Source organism: Mustelus asterias, chromosome 13 (assembly GCF_964213995.1).
Source record: "Mustelus asterias chromosome 13, sMusAst1.hap1.1, whole genome shotgun sequence".
Lineage (NCBI taxonomy): Eukaryota > Metazoa > Chordata > Chondrichthyes > Carcharhiniformes > Triakidae > Mustelus > Mustelus asterias.
Genome location: NC_135813.1, coordinates 56,763,693 through 56,778,947, shown reverse-complemented (window position 1 = coordinate 56,778,947; position 15,255 = coordinate 56,763,693). Strand labels below are relative to the sequence as shown.

The window sequence follows — 15,255 nt, the reverse complement described above, 5'->3', positions numbered from 1 at the left end:
GGGGGTCATTTCCTTGGTGCAGAGGACACTGAGGAGGGGCATGATTGAGATATATAAAAGTATGAGGGGCATAGATGGAGTAGACTGGAAGAAACATTTCCCCTGGGTGGGATGGATCAATGAGCATAGATTTAAGGTCATGTTTAGAGGGGATGTGAGGAAAAACTCCCTGCCTGAAAGGATGGTGGGAGGCAGAGACCCTCATAACATTTAAGTATTTAGAAGTGCACTTGCGATGCCAGGATATACAACGCTAGGGGCCATGTGCTGGAAAATGGGATTAGGATAGTGTGGTGGTTGGTTTGACCAACACAGACTCAATGGGCCCAAGGGCAATTTCTGTGTTGAAGACCTCAGCGACTTTATGACATAGGTTCCTATTTAAGGTGGAGATGAGGAACATCATCTCCCAAACTCTTTGTAATTCTCTTCCCTGGAGAGCAGTGGAGGCTGGGACATTGAATGTATTCAGGACTGAGTTGGACAGATTTTTGACATGGAAGTTGAGGGTTAAGGGGGACAGGCAGGAAAATGAGATCAAGGCCACAGTCACATCAGCCGTGATCCTTTTGAATGGTGGAGCAGGCATGATGGGCTGAATGGCCTATTCCTGTTCCTATTTCTTCTGATCGCACTAATATTGATTCAACTCTGAATGTGCAACTTACTTTGGTTTTTTTCTTTATCTGTGATTTTTTTAAATTTGGGTAGGGGTGGGGGGATTGCAGAGACCAACCCCACCATTTTCTTTGCTGCTTCAGACAGTTTTTTATTTTGAAGATACATTTAGGAGAAAGTCCAGTTTAGGTAACACTTGCCATGTCTGGTGTGGTTGCAGTGAGCAGGGAGGAAGGTAGTTGTCTGCCTTGTGTCTGCAGGAAGGTAACCCGCCCTTATTGCATGTTATCTTATGGTAAAATTATTTTTGTTTGGCGCACCATTTTTTTTTCAGGAATACCTTAGGGCTGCTAAATGAGGGATAGCTATATCATCAAAAATATAAAATGTAACTGGTTACTTTTCAAAGTATTCTATTTTCTTTTTCTGCACTGTGGGGATTCTATGACAGAGGCCATTCGGCCCATCGGGTCTGAACCAACCACAATCCCACCCAGGCCCTATTCTAGTAACCCCCTGACACTAGGGGCAATTTAGCATGGCCAATCAACCTAACCCACACATCTCTGGACTGTGGGTGGAAACCGGAGCACCCGGAGGAAACCCACGCAGACACAGGAGAATATACAAACTCCACACAGACAATGGCCCAAGCCGGGAATTGAACCCGGGTCTCTGGTGCTTTGAGGCAGCAGTGCTAACCACTGTGCCACCATGCTGCCCTGATCCTGATGTCAGTGCTGAAAATGACATCCATGCAGTTTTTAACATGAGTCACTGGACCGTAAACCATAGCTAATCTCACCCCCCCCCCCCCCCCCCGCCCCCCACCTCCTGCCAAACCCAGGGATCCCCATCATTGTTGCCCCAATGTAGTTTTGCAATTTAGCTCAAAACGTCAGGCTTATGTGGATTTGGTATGACAACAGACCCTGTCTTTCGTACCCCCCCCAACTCCACTGGGCCCTGAAGGTGGAGTCTGTACAAGTTGTAAGAGCTTGCTTGTTTAAGGCTTTGTGTAAACACAAAATTGGCAAATGTCATGTATTAGCGTAAGTCATGTAATGTGGTGCTGCATGATTGAATTATTATGACTTTTTTTCTAAAAGCTGAAGAATTTTATTAGGTTGAATTTGGCATGAGTTGCCAGGCTGCTGCAGCAAAGGCTCTGACTGCAAACAAAAACCATTTGATGTTCAATATTTGTTTTAAATCCGTGTGTTAAGCTGCATAGCGTCTCTTCGCAGGCATAATGTGTTTGTACACTGTGATGTGTTTTTGTCCTCTGGAACAAGAAGTCACCTCTATCATTAATATGTATCTGATTTTTGTTTCATTGTGATCTGTAACAATGTGGTTTCAATATAGGTACTTGGGTGCTGGGATTGTTTAGTCTGTTCAGTCTGGAGGCAGACCTTGTCACAGGGGTTGTGAAATGATTTCTATCTTAAACTGAGTGCCTGCTTCCACTTACACCAGTTGTACCTAAAGAGTGCACAGAGCTGAATCAGTTGTGCAGTGTGATCCTGGTGTTAATGTACAGTTCAGTGTTGAGGCGGTTTGAAACTGGTCTGATAAAACACTTGTTTCTGCTCTTCTAAGTCTTCAAATTTGATTGAAAATTAAACATTGACGATTTCTCAATAGTGAGTAAATGAAAGATTCTGATCTAGCTGTGTGCTTATTGTGTGTGTATTTCTTTCTCACTTTGAGTATTTTATCATATTTTCTGCCTTTCAATGTTCTCTCCCAGTTGCAACACGCTATCTGCATGGCCTCTTTCCCCCACCTCCCGCATGTTGTTTTATTTGACTGCTGATGAAACTCTGAGATTTGTCAAACTTCAAAGATTGTGTAGCTGCTGCCTGGTGTATTCTGCTCATTCCATGTGTGACCTGTGACATTGCTGAGTTTTAAGTACCCTACTCCAAAGCGCGCACCGTTGCTGTGCAGAAAAATAATATTTAGTAGTTTTTGCACAAGCCTTTGGAAAGCTGATATCTGCAGGAAGCCTGTTCAGCGCTGTGTGGAGAATTTTGTAAGCCTTTAAAGAAAATTGGTGCACAGTTGTGAAATCTTCAGCATCCAACCGAGCCATGGGATCGATTAGCGTGATGAGGTTTAGTTGGTTTAATAACCACTGTGTATATAGCTGGCTGATACATTTTGCCTTTTGCTTAAAATTGCTCAGTGTGGTGTTTCAGAAACGACTGACATTTTTTGAGTTGTTTGCTAAACGTTGCTCTCGGGGTTTAAGAACATGTTCCGAATGTTGCTTCCTTTTGTATTATTCTGATCCAAAAATTGTTTTGAGAAAATGTGTGTCATTGCCTTAGTTGCACTTGCTGTCTGTCTTTCCCTTTCAGATGCTGCGAATGCCTGTCTATGTGAAGTAGGCTGTGCTGCTTTAAGTTAATTTGTACAAACAGGGAACAAGTATGACCATTTGGTTTAGATGAGCTGGTTTTTTTAAAAAATCCTTTCAATATAGGCTGTGGTCGTGTTTTTACCCCTCCCAGATGGTGGAATAGCATGTAAATGGTATGGCAGGGGTAACCATAGAACCGTTGTTGAGAAATCTTTTCAAGGATGACAGTGTGGTGGGCCACAGATATGAGTCCGATTTCCTGCACATCACAGCTTCCACGTGAGCAAATAGTCATGACTCCAGAATTACAGCTGGCAAGACTGTCTCAAAGATAAGATAGTTGAGGATTTCTTCTAGCTTGTGTTGGCAGCAGCCATTTTGTACTGCTTTATATTCGCAGCTGGGCAGTTGTTTCATGATACTGGGATTTGGGTTTTATTCACTGCTGTGTTCAGGATAACATGCTCCAAGTTTCACAATTGACTCTAAATCGTGGCATGTTACTTAAAATGTGTGTGTGTGTGTGTCCCATTCTCTCTCTCTCTCCCCCCCCCCCTCTTCTCCCCCCCCCCCCCATTGCTTTTCAAGATGGGAATTAATATTACTGGACCGATGCTTACCGTTAAATTATTTACAGGCAAAATAATACATAGAAACAATAAGACACAGTATGGTACGAGCAACAAACAGAATAGAATAGAATCAGGATCATCTTACAGAGGGTTAGTGTGCCCTGTTCAGAACAATGTTTCATACCAGGTACAAAATCTCAAGAAAGGATTGTTACAGCACGGACGAAGGCCACTCGGCCGATTGTATCTGTGCTGCCCCCCAGTTCATGTACTGCCATTCCCCACCCTCTCCTCACACCCTTGCACATTCCTCCTTTTTCAGGTAAAAGAAGAGTCTTTTCTTAGAGTTGTGACGAATGTATATCACACAATTTTCAATGTGTTAACGGAGTTAGTTCTTCACAGGCTGGCACGAAGGCTACAGGACAACTCCTCGGTGCTGACATAGCTTGAGAGCCTTTAAAGTGAATTAATCGACATCCGAAAACGCAGTGTAGGAGCACAAGGACAGGAGTTTGTCATTTTGCTGCTTGGGCCTTTTCATGCATTTAACTCCATATCCCATCTTTGTTCCATATCTCATGGATTTCTGTTAAACAAATCACAGATTTATAATTAACAGTTGATAATTAGTGGAAGAGTTGCAAACCTCTACCAGCTGTAGAGAGTTTCTGAGCTTCACTCAAAGGCTTACTTCTAATTTTGAGGTAAAATTCTCATTCTAGATTCCCCAACCAGTGGAAAATATTTCTATCAACCAAATCAGTTCCCTTTAATATCCTGAAAACTCTGATTAAATCACCCCTGCTAAATTCCAGAGATTTTTTTTTTAAATCACTGAATTTATAATATTATCAATTTTCAAGGAGCAAGCGTTGTTCTTAACCCACCCCCCCCACCCCCGCTCACTTTCTCAAATATTGTAAAGTTTTTGAATTTGATGTCCTTTGCAGATTTTTCCCCCATATTCACTCTTTGTATCTTTTCTTCTCTGTTTTCTCATGCTTTGAACAAAGAAAATTACAGCACAGGAACAGGCCCTTCGGCCCTCCAAGTCTGCAACGAATATGCTGGCAGTCTGAACTAAAATCTCCTACCCTTCTGGGGACCATATCCCGCTATTCCCATCCTATTCATGTATTTGTCAAGGCGCCCCTTAAAAGTCACTATTGTATCTGCTTCCACTACCTCCCCAGGCAGCGAGTTCCAGGCACCCACCATCCTCTGTGTAAAAATAACCTGCCTCGTACCTCTCTTTTAAACTGTCCTTTTTGTTTTACCAGAATCTGTGCTATTTTATATGCTTTTTCTTTCCGTTCCATGTTATCTCTTTAGATGTCCATATTTTTATAAAAATAGTGCTCTTGCCTCTTAGGAATATAGGTTGGTTCTGCGTCAGAATTCTATCTTCCACTGATCTTATGTAATTTCACTCACTAACAGAATTGCTTGGTTTACTGTGGACAGTCTAGATCTTAGTAGCTGTTTCTCCCCTTCACCTTTTCAAACGCAACATTGATCTCATCATATTATGATCGCTGTTAGGTAAATGTTGTCGCACCATTTGATCATTGACTAAATCTGGCTCATTACGCACTGTTACATCTAAAATGGCCTGCTCCCTTTCTAGTTCAGGGACATATTTTTCCAAAAAACCATCCTGAATGCACATGGTTTCCATGAGTGTGCCTGCTTCTTCCAATATAAAAATTAAAATCTTCCTTTAACATCATTCTGTCTTTGCTCTGTGCTTGTGTAATCTTTGCATTCATGTATTCTGCCACTTCACAATTGCTACACAACTCCCAGCACAGTCTTGAATCTTGAGATTTTATAATTTAACCAATAAAGTTTCTTTTCTTTATTATCTTAAAAGTAATTGCTCTGTAATCACTAATTCTACTCTCCATTTACTATTTTCCCTATCTTAATGAGGTGGTATATTTAATTCCAAGTTATTTATTCGTTCATGGGATGTGGCTGTCGCTGGCTAGCCACCATTTATTGTCCATTCCTAATTGCCTTTGAGAAGGTGGTGCTGAGCTGCCTTCTGGAATTAGTCCATGTGGTGTAGGTATACCCACAGTGCTGTTAGGGGGGCATTCTAGGATTTGGACCCAGTGACAGTGAAGGAGACATTAGTTCACGAAGGTGTATGGGGTGGGGGGGAACTTCCAGGTGATGGTGTTCCCATGCTTCTGCTGCCTTTGTCCTTCTAGATGGTAGTGGTCGTGGGTTTGGAAGGTGCTGTTGAGGGAGCCTTGGTGAGTTGCTGCTGTACATCTGACGGCATACACTGCTGCCACTACGTTGATGGCGAAGGAAGTAAATGTTTAAGGTAGTGGATAAGGTGCCAATCAAGCAGGGCTACTTTGTTCTGGATGGTATAGGGCTTCTTGAGTGTTGTTGGAGCTGCACCCATCCAGACAAGTGGAGGATATTCCTTCACACTCCTGATTTGTGCCTTGTAGATGGTGGACAGGTTTGGGGAGTCAGGAGATGAGTTACTTGGTGCAGAATTCCCAACCTTTAACCTGCTCTTGTAGCCACCGTGTTTATATGACGAGTCCAGTTCCATTTCTTGTTAATGGTAAACCCATCCCCCGGGATGTTAATAATATGGGTTTCAGCGATATTAATGCCATTGCATGTCAATAGTCAGTGGTCAGATTCTCCCTCGTTGGAGACGGTCATTGCCTGGCGCTTGTATGGCATGAATGTTACAGATCGTCTTGCAGTCATGTTTCAGTAATGTTTGCCGTGCCATATGCTCGAAGTTGTCATTCAGTCAGTTCCTGATATATAGTGGGAATGGAATAATCATTCACTTGTGTACAAGTATCTATAAAGCCCCTTTATGCCCAAATTACAAATCTTTCTCTCCTCCATTTTAAACTTTCCATTTCAACTTTTTTTAATGATTAGAAATCCTAATTTCTCCTAGTTTGCCTTGCTGGATGTAGTGACATCTGGCCTACACCAACTACATTTATCGTCTGTCCCTAATTGCCCAAAGATGTTGCAGGGTCTTCCTGAGGTGCTGCGATTACCGTGGTGATGGTGTTTGGTACAGGATCCCAACAGATTGACGTCAACAATGGAGGAATGGTGATATATGCCCATATCAGATTGTGTGCGACTCGGAGGGCTGTTTGGAGGCGATGTTCCCATGGCAGTGTTGCTCTTTTACTCCCTAATGATAGACACTGCAGAGAAGGAAGGTGTTGTTGCATTGCCACATGTAAATAGTACATACGATGGAGAGTGCACTTGGTTGATTAATACATTTTAGTATATTTTTGTGTTTGTTGATGAATAACGAGGATGGAAATAGAATACTTTGAACATATAGTGTCAGCAATGGGAACCTCCAATGCAGTCAGATCCAGAATATACCTCCCTTACTCTACTGGAGTATACTGCTTCATTATCGGTTGTAAAAGAGTGTCATGGTGTACATCCATTGGTCACACATGCCACCAATGTTCTAATAATTGTGTTCTTCCTTTCTCCACTCATTCTCGTGACCTTTGCTCAAAATATAGGCACTTAATGCTGTGATGTCCCAGATACCATTTCTCCAAACTGATTTGTAGCGGAGATTAATGACCAACGGTGAAAAGACATTTCATCCGACCATGTATGTATGTCCTCTGTGTAGTTGCCTGCCTGCACAAATTGAGTTTTGAAATGTGTTGATGGATTGTGTAAGGTAATGAGGAGGCTGCATCGATGAATGTGTGGTCACACAGCAGGTTCGGAGACCATGGGTGGAATTTTATGACCTCGCATCTGTTTTACGGCAGGAAAATGTCGTAAAATCAGGCGTAAAGTGGCTGGCGGGAATGGCACCCATTGTGTCCAAATTCTCATTTTAGACTGGAGGTTAACATAATATCAGCCTATTACTTTATCTCCATTCCGATTGAAGTACGTTCCGGCCAATCGTTCTGTTGAGGGTTTTCAGGCGATATGTAAAATGGAACAATTGTGATCTTGACAAAAGAGAGTCTCTTGTCTTTTTGTGACCCCTCCCTACTATTCGTACCGGTCAATGATTTCCATATGTTCTTGCAGTTCTTGCAATCATAATTCTACACTTTTGCTTTTGTGCTCAGTGGAACTAATGTAGTCTGGATTTAACAATCCTCTTTTGTAGTTAATGGCTAATCTGGAAATTAACTGAGATCTTCTGTGACAGAAAATATCCCACACCAAATGAGTGGTTTAGTGTTTAGCATTAAAGTAATTTACAATGGCAATAATATGCAGCAAGTACTGTGAAAGTATGGAAAAGATCAGTACAGTCCACAGAGTTGGTTTATCACTTCATAATTCAAATGTTCTTTCACTGAAAAAATACAGTGTGACAAAAAGCTGTTCCAGTCGGCTGACTGGTTTTCATCTTGGAATATCTAATACTGTAATACCTGTTATGGGGAATTTGTAAGCCAAACACTAATGGATCTCTCCAGTCTTCCAGATGCCGGAAAGTCAAATATGACCGTTGAACCCAGGAAGATTCTCTCTATTTCCTGGTTTCTTTGACAAGCTGTTCATTATGATCCAAAACAGTAGGTACTGTTTTGATGTGACAGCAGTGGAGATTTTCATTGCAATATGTTTTACTTCAAAGAGTCATGAACAAGAAAATAAATGCACACAATCTAAAATCTAAAGCTAAGGTGCATCCAGTACATACTTTATTTACAAAGTAAACTGTGCACCTCAAAGTAATTTTGTCTGAACCGCTTAAGGATGGAGTTTGAGAGATGTGATAAGGTGCTGTTTAAAGGTAGCCTTTATTTAGCTGTTCGCCACTTAAGGGTTGGTTGAATATTAAGAACTATTGAACTGGCTGAGTGCAACAATTTGCAGCACAACATCTTAACACACACACACCACACACACACACACACACCCCCACATCTAGGGAGTCGGTGTTTTTGTGCAGCCATTTTAGATTTCAAAGTGAGTTGAATCTATCTCGGATTAAAGTTCCCACTGCTCTTCGGGCCCATTTCCAATCCAGACTGTAAATCACTTAAAATGCGATGCACTAAATGACAGAAGCAATTTTTACAGACAGTGGATCCTCATCTGACCTTCGTGCTAAACTAGATTGATTCAAAATGCATGTGGCTGAGCCTTGATCTTGTGTGCAAATATACAAGACAAATCCACAATTTGTGACACATCCATCAGTTAGCATTCTTGTTAGAGTGGAATGTTACTCTAGCCAAACATGCCTTAACTCCTGACACGCCAGTAACACCATTAGTCATACAGCATAGGAGACCATTCAGCCTATTGTGTATGTGTCAGGTTTTTGAAAGAGAGTTCACTTTGTCACAATCCCTCTTGCTCAGCAAATTGTTCCTTTTCCACTAATGCTTTAACTTTCATATTCCCCCAGTCAAATGACCAGTTTTCTTTCCACCTTTCTCTTCTGCTTGCCTAAATATAAATCAATACAGTACAGACTCAATGGGCCAAATGGCTTCCTTCTGTTCTGTTATGGCTCTACATGGTAATTGATGCTGTGGTGCAGCCTACAGACGTTGATAGTCATCCTGTATTGTGTCTGAGTGGCTATGCAAGTACTTAGTGTCAGCCCAGATCATCTCCACCATCAACTTTTTCTTAAACCGTGTTCACTCACATTTGCATTTTAGCTCTTACTTTCTAGCTGGTGTTGCAGTAATGAACATAGAACATAGAACAGTACAGCACAGAACAGGTCCTTCGGCCCACAATGTTGTGCCGAGCTTTATCTGAAACCAAGATCAAGCTATCCCACTCCCTATCATCCTGGTGTGCTCCATATGCCTATCCAATAACCGCTTAAATGTTCCTAAAGTGTCTGACTCCACTATCACTGCAGGCAGTCCATTCCACACCCCAACCACTCTCTGCGTAAAGAACCTACCTCTGATGTCCTTCCTATATCTCCCACCATGAACCCTATAGTTATGCCCCCTTGTAATAGCTCCATCCACCCGAGGAAATAGTCTTTGAACGTTCGCTCTATCTATCCCCTTCATCATTTTATAAACCTCTATTAAGTCTCCCCTCAGCCTCCTCCGCTCCAGAGAGAACAGCCCTAGCTCCCTCAACCTTTCCTCATAAGACCTACCCTCCAAACCAGGCAGCATCCTGGTAAATCTCCTCTGCACTCTTTCCAGCACTTCCACATCCTTCTTATAGTGAGGTGACCAGAACTGCACACAATATTCCAAATGTGGTCTCACCAAGGTCCTGTACAGTTGCAGCATAACCCCACGGCTCTTAAACTCCAACCCCCTGTTAATAAAAGCTAACACATTATAGGCCTTCTTCACAGCTCTATCCACTTGAGTGGCAACCTTTAGAGATCTATGGATATGGACCCCAAGATCTCTCTGTTCCTCCACAGTCTTCAGAACTCTACCTTTGACCCTGTAATCCACATTTAAATTAGTCCGACCAAAATGAATCACCTCACATTTATCAGGGTTAAACTCCATTTGCCATTTTTCGGCCCAGCTTTGCATCCTATCTATGTCTCTTTGCAGCCTACAACAGCCCTCCACCTCATCCACTACTCCACCAATCTTGGTGTCATCAGCAAATTTACTGATCCACCCTTCAGCCCCCTCCTCTAAGTCATTAATAAAATTCACAAAGAGCAGAGGACCAAGCACTGACCCCTGTGGCACTCCGCTAGCAACCTGCCTCCAGTCCAAAAATTTTCCATCCACCACCACCCTCTGTCTTCGATCAGATAGCCAATTACCTATCCAATCTGCCAACTTTCCCTCTATCCCACACCTCCTTACTTTCATCATAAGCCGACCATGGGGGACCTTATCAAACGCCTTACTAAAATCCATGTATATGACATCAACTGCCTTACCTTCATCAACACACTTAGTTGCCTCCTCAAAAAATTCAATCAAATTTGTGAGGCACGACTTGCCCTTCACAAATCCGTGCTGACTATCCTGGATTAATCCGCATCTTTCGAAATGGTCGTAAATCCCATCCCTAAGGACCTTTTCTATCAATTTACCAACTACCGAAGTAAGACTAACCGGTCTATAATTACCAGGGTCATTTCTATTCCCTTTCTTAAACAGAGGAACAACATTCGCCACTCTCCAGTCCTCTGGCACCATCCCTGTGGACAGTGAGGACCCAAAGATCAAAGCCAAAGGCTCTGCAATCTCAACCCTTGCCTCCCAAAGAATCCTAGGATATATTTCATCAGGCCCAGGGGACTTATCGACCTTTAGTTTATTCAAAACTGCCAGTACATCCTCCCTCCGAACATCTATTTCCTCCAGCCTATTAGCCTGTAACACCTTCTCTTCCTCAAAAACATGGCCCCTCTCCTTGGTGAACACTGAAGAAAAGTATTCATTCATCACCTATCTCTACTGACTCCATACACAAGTTCCCACTACTGTCCTTGACTGGCCCTAACCTCACCCTGGTCATTCTTTTATTCCTCATCTAAGAGTAAAAAGCCTTGGGGTTTTTCTTGATCCGACCCGCCAAGGACTTCTCATGTCCCCCCCTAGCTCTCCTAAGCCCCTTTTTCAGCTCATTCCTTGCTAACTTGTAACCCTCAATCGAGCCATCTGAACCTTGTTTCCTCATCCCTACATAAGCTTCCCTCTTCCTTTTCACAAGACATTCCACCTCTTTCGTGAACCATGGTTCCCTCACTCGGCCATTTCCTCCCTGCCTGACAGGGACATACCTATCAAGGACACCCAGTATTTGTTCCTTGAAAAAGTTCCACTTTTCATTAGTGCCTTTCCCTGACAGTTTCTGTTCCCATCTTATGCCCCCTAATTCTTGCCTAATCGCATCATAATTACCTCTCCCCCAATTGTAAACCGCCCTGCCGTACGGCCCTATCCCTCTCCATTACAATAACAAAATACACCGAATTGTGGTCACTATCTCCAAAGTGCTCTCCCACAACCAAATCTAACACTTGGCCCGGTTCATTTCCCAGTACCAAATCCAATGTGGCCTCACCTCTTGTCGGCCTATCCACATATTGTGTCAGGAAACCCTCCTGCACACACTGAACAAAACCTGCCCCATCCGAACTATTTGACCTACAAAGGTTCCAATCAATATTTGGAAAGTTAAAGTCCCCAATGAAGAGTAGAAATCTTGGCTGATTTTTCTTTTCCACTCTGGTTGGAGGTCAGGAGAGTCTAATTGTAGGGGCTTACTTGATGCATGGCTGAGAGCTAATTCCACACATGCTGGCCTTGCAACTTAACAGCTTTAATGCAACAGTGTTGAATGCATGGATTGGAGCCAAGCATCTACTAATTTGAGACGATCAAAACCCATTTCATTTAACTGCATTACAGAGAGCAGGTACTTGCATCTCCTCAGGCTGACACATGTTCAGGCCAGAGCGAGAGATGAAAGGATGAATCATAGGATCATAGCATCCTACAGTACAGAAGGAGGCCATTCGGCCCATTGAGTCTGCACCGATCACAATCCCACCCAGGCCCTATCCGCATAACCCCATACATTTACCCTGCTAGTTCCCCGACACTAAGGGGCAATTTAGCATAGCCATTGCATCTAACCCACACATCTCTGGACTGTGGGAGGTAACCTGAGCACCCGGAGGAAACCCACGCAGACACTGGGAGAATGTGCAAACTCCACACACAAGCCGTCAATCGAACCCGGGTCCCTGGCGCTGTGAGGCAGCAGTGCTAACCACTGTGCTTCTGAGCCGCACCAACCCTTTTCAGCATTAAGCCAACTGATAAGATATATCTCCAATACTGATCCTAAATTGAAGAAAATACGTTCAAAATCTTTCGATAATCCCTTGGTTTGATTTGTATCACAGCTTCCCCCAAATGAGTTTCTACAGTTCCTCATTTTTGAATCATAATCAGGAAGGAAGTGATTTCAGTGCAAAATCTGATTTATGTAACCTGTTTGAATTTTGTTTAAATTCACTTGCCCCAATGCTCTTCTGGCTAACGTTCATTTGACTGATACCTGGGATGGGGGCTATCTGATGAGGAAAGGCTGCAGAGGCTAGCCCTGTGTCCATTGGAGGTTAGAAGATTCTGAGGTGATCTTATTGAAACAGATCCTGAGGGTGCCTTGATCTAAATTCTGAAAGGATGTTTTTCCTTGTGGGGTGACTAGAACAAGGGCACATGGTTTAAAAATACAGGATCTTCCATTTAAGATGAAGATGAGAAGATTTCTTTTTTCTCTTGAGGATCATGAATCTTTGGAATTCTCTTCCCCAAAGAGCAGTGGAGGCGGGGTCATTAAATATTTTTAAGGCAGAGGTAAATAGGTTCTTGACTAGCAAGAGATTATCGGGGATAGGCCGAATGTGGAGATGAGGCCACATCCAATCAATCAGGATCTTGGTGATTAGGAGCAGGCTTGTGGAACCAGAGGGCCTATTCCTCCTCATTCAACTGTAAAGGTGCCACTGGATTTAGCATCAAGCTGTGCAGATGGTAAGATGCCAAATTTGTGTGTTGGTCTTTGCTGGTTTAACTGACCCTCACAGCAGCATTCGGGGTGCTACAGTTCGTCTCAGTGACTTTGAATCTGGCAGAGAAATCAGGTTAGGATCCTGCAACTGATCATTAAACTTCCCAAGTCACTTTACAGGACACTATCAAAATTACGAGGTATTAATGCAGGTGGAGATATGTTTATGGAGTGTCTTAAAGGAGAGTTATCGATGTGAAGAAGTTTAATGAGAGAATCCCATAGTTTAGGGCCCAGGCAGCTGAAGGCCACTGGTAAAGTGATAAACATTGGTGCTTCACAAGAGGGCTGAATTGGAAAGAGGAAGTAGGAGCAGGCATTAGAGGGATTCAAAAATCAGGGTAAGAAGTTTAGTACCAACGAGCACAAGGGATATTCACACATTTAATAAAGGCTTCTTGGCGAGAGGGCAGAGGGTCTGACTATGCCCCCCCCCCCCAGAGGGTCTGACTATCTCCCCCCCCCCCCCCCCCCCCCCCGCCACCAGAGATAGCCCTTTGAGGGCAAGGGACAAAACTGAGAGAAAGAAAATGCTTTGAGAAGCCCATGCACGATGACGGTGCAAAGAGTCACGAGGTTGATCCTCAGTAGCAGGAAAGAATGACGACACATGGAAAGGATCTGAGGAAGGTACATACATGTGGAAGCAGTGCAGAGATGTTTTACTCAACTGGGCTGCAAGGAATGTACTGTGAGGAAAGGTTGGACAGGTCGGGCCTGTGTCCATTGGAGTGTGGAAGACTGAAAGATGATCTTATTGAAACATATAAGACCCTGAGGGGACTGACAGACTGGATGCTGAAAGGATGTTTCACCTTGTGGGAAAGACTAAAACTAGGACACAATTAAAAGTAAGAAGCTTCCCATTTTGACTTCAGGAAGAATAGTGGAGGACATGCCCTGTCCACATCAATGGGGATGAAGTAGAAATATTTGAGAGCTTCAAGTTTTTAGGTGTCCAGATCACCAACAATCTGTTCTGGTCCCTCCATGCCAACGCTATAGTTAAGAAAGCCCACCAATGCCTCTATCAGGAGGCTAAGGAAATTTGGCATGTCTGTTATGACTCTCTCTCCAACTTTTACAGATGCACCATAGAAAGCATTCTTTCTGGTTGTATCATAGCTTGGTATGGCTCCTGCTCTGCCCAAGACCATAAGAAACTACAAAGGGTTGTGAACGAAGCCTAGTCCATCATGCAAACCAGCCTCCCATTCATTGACACTGTCTATACTTCCCGCTGCTTCAGAATAGCAGCCAGCATAATTAAGGACCCCACACACCCTGGACGTACTCTCTTCCACTTTCTTCTGTCAGGAAAAAGATATAAAAATCTGAGGTCACGTACCAACCGACTCGAGAACAGCTTCTTCCCTGCTGCCGTCAGACTTTTGAATGAACCTACCTCGTATTAAGTTGATTTTTCTCAACACCCTAGCTATGAATGTAACACTACATTCTGCACTCTCTCCTTTCCTTCTCTATGTACGGTATGTTTTGCCTATATAGTGTGCAAAAAATAATACTTTTCACTGTATACTAATACATGTGACAATAAATCAAATGTAAGATGTAGATGAGAGTGTTTTTCTCTCAGGGTCATTAGTCTACAGAATTCACTTCTCTGGAGAGCAATGGAGGCTCGGTCAGTGAACACTTTTACAGCTGAATTCGATTCTTGACTGACAAGGGAGTCAAAGCATATGTGGGTGGTGTTGGGGGTAGACAGGACAATAGAGGCCACAATCGATCATGATCTTATCAAATGGTGGAGCAGGCTTGGGGGGGGGCTGAATGGTCTACTCCTGCACTTCATTTCTGTGTTCATATTTCATATGTAATGGTGTCGAAAATGTTAAATTTAAAAAGATTTGACGGTAGATGCAGAGAAATTATTTCCCCTCGTGGGGAACCATAAACAAGGAGGCACAATCTTAAAATAGAGCGTGGCCATTCAGAAGTGGACTTGGGAAACATTTTCTTCATACAAAGGATATGGGAGATGTGAACCCTGCCAAAAATGTACTGGATGCTGAAACAATTGGAGCTTTCAAGGCTGAGTGTGATAGATTTTTATTCACTAAAGATGACAAGGATGGCTAAATGGATTTGAGGAATTGATTCATCATGGAACAGGCTTGAGGAGCTGAA

The 15,255-nt window shown here is 43.1% G+C and overlaps 1 protein-coding gene across 4 annotated transcripts in view; it reads left to right on the top strand.

Annotated features, from left to right (window-relative positions):
• The window catches only part of pisd (phosphatidylserine decarboxylase), a 146,293-nt gene that overhangs the window by 32,229 nt on the left and 98,809 nt on the right, over positions 1–15,255 (top strand). Inside the window, exon 4 of one of the 4 annotated variants that reach the window (XM_078226830.1) lies at positions 7,104–7,198. The exons of the other annotated variants lie outside the window; for them this stretch is intronic. The gene's annotated coding sequence lies outside the window, so the exon portion shown is untranslated. The remainder of the gene's footprint in view (positions 1–7,103; positions 7,199–15,255) is intronic. 4 annotated transcript variants of the gene reach the window in all.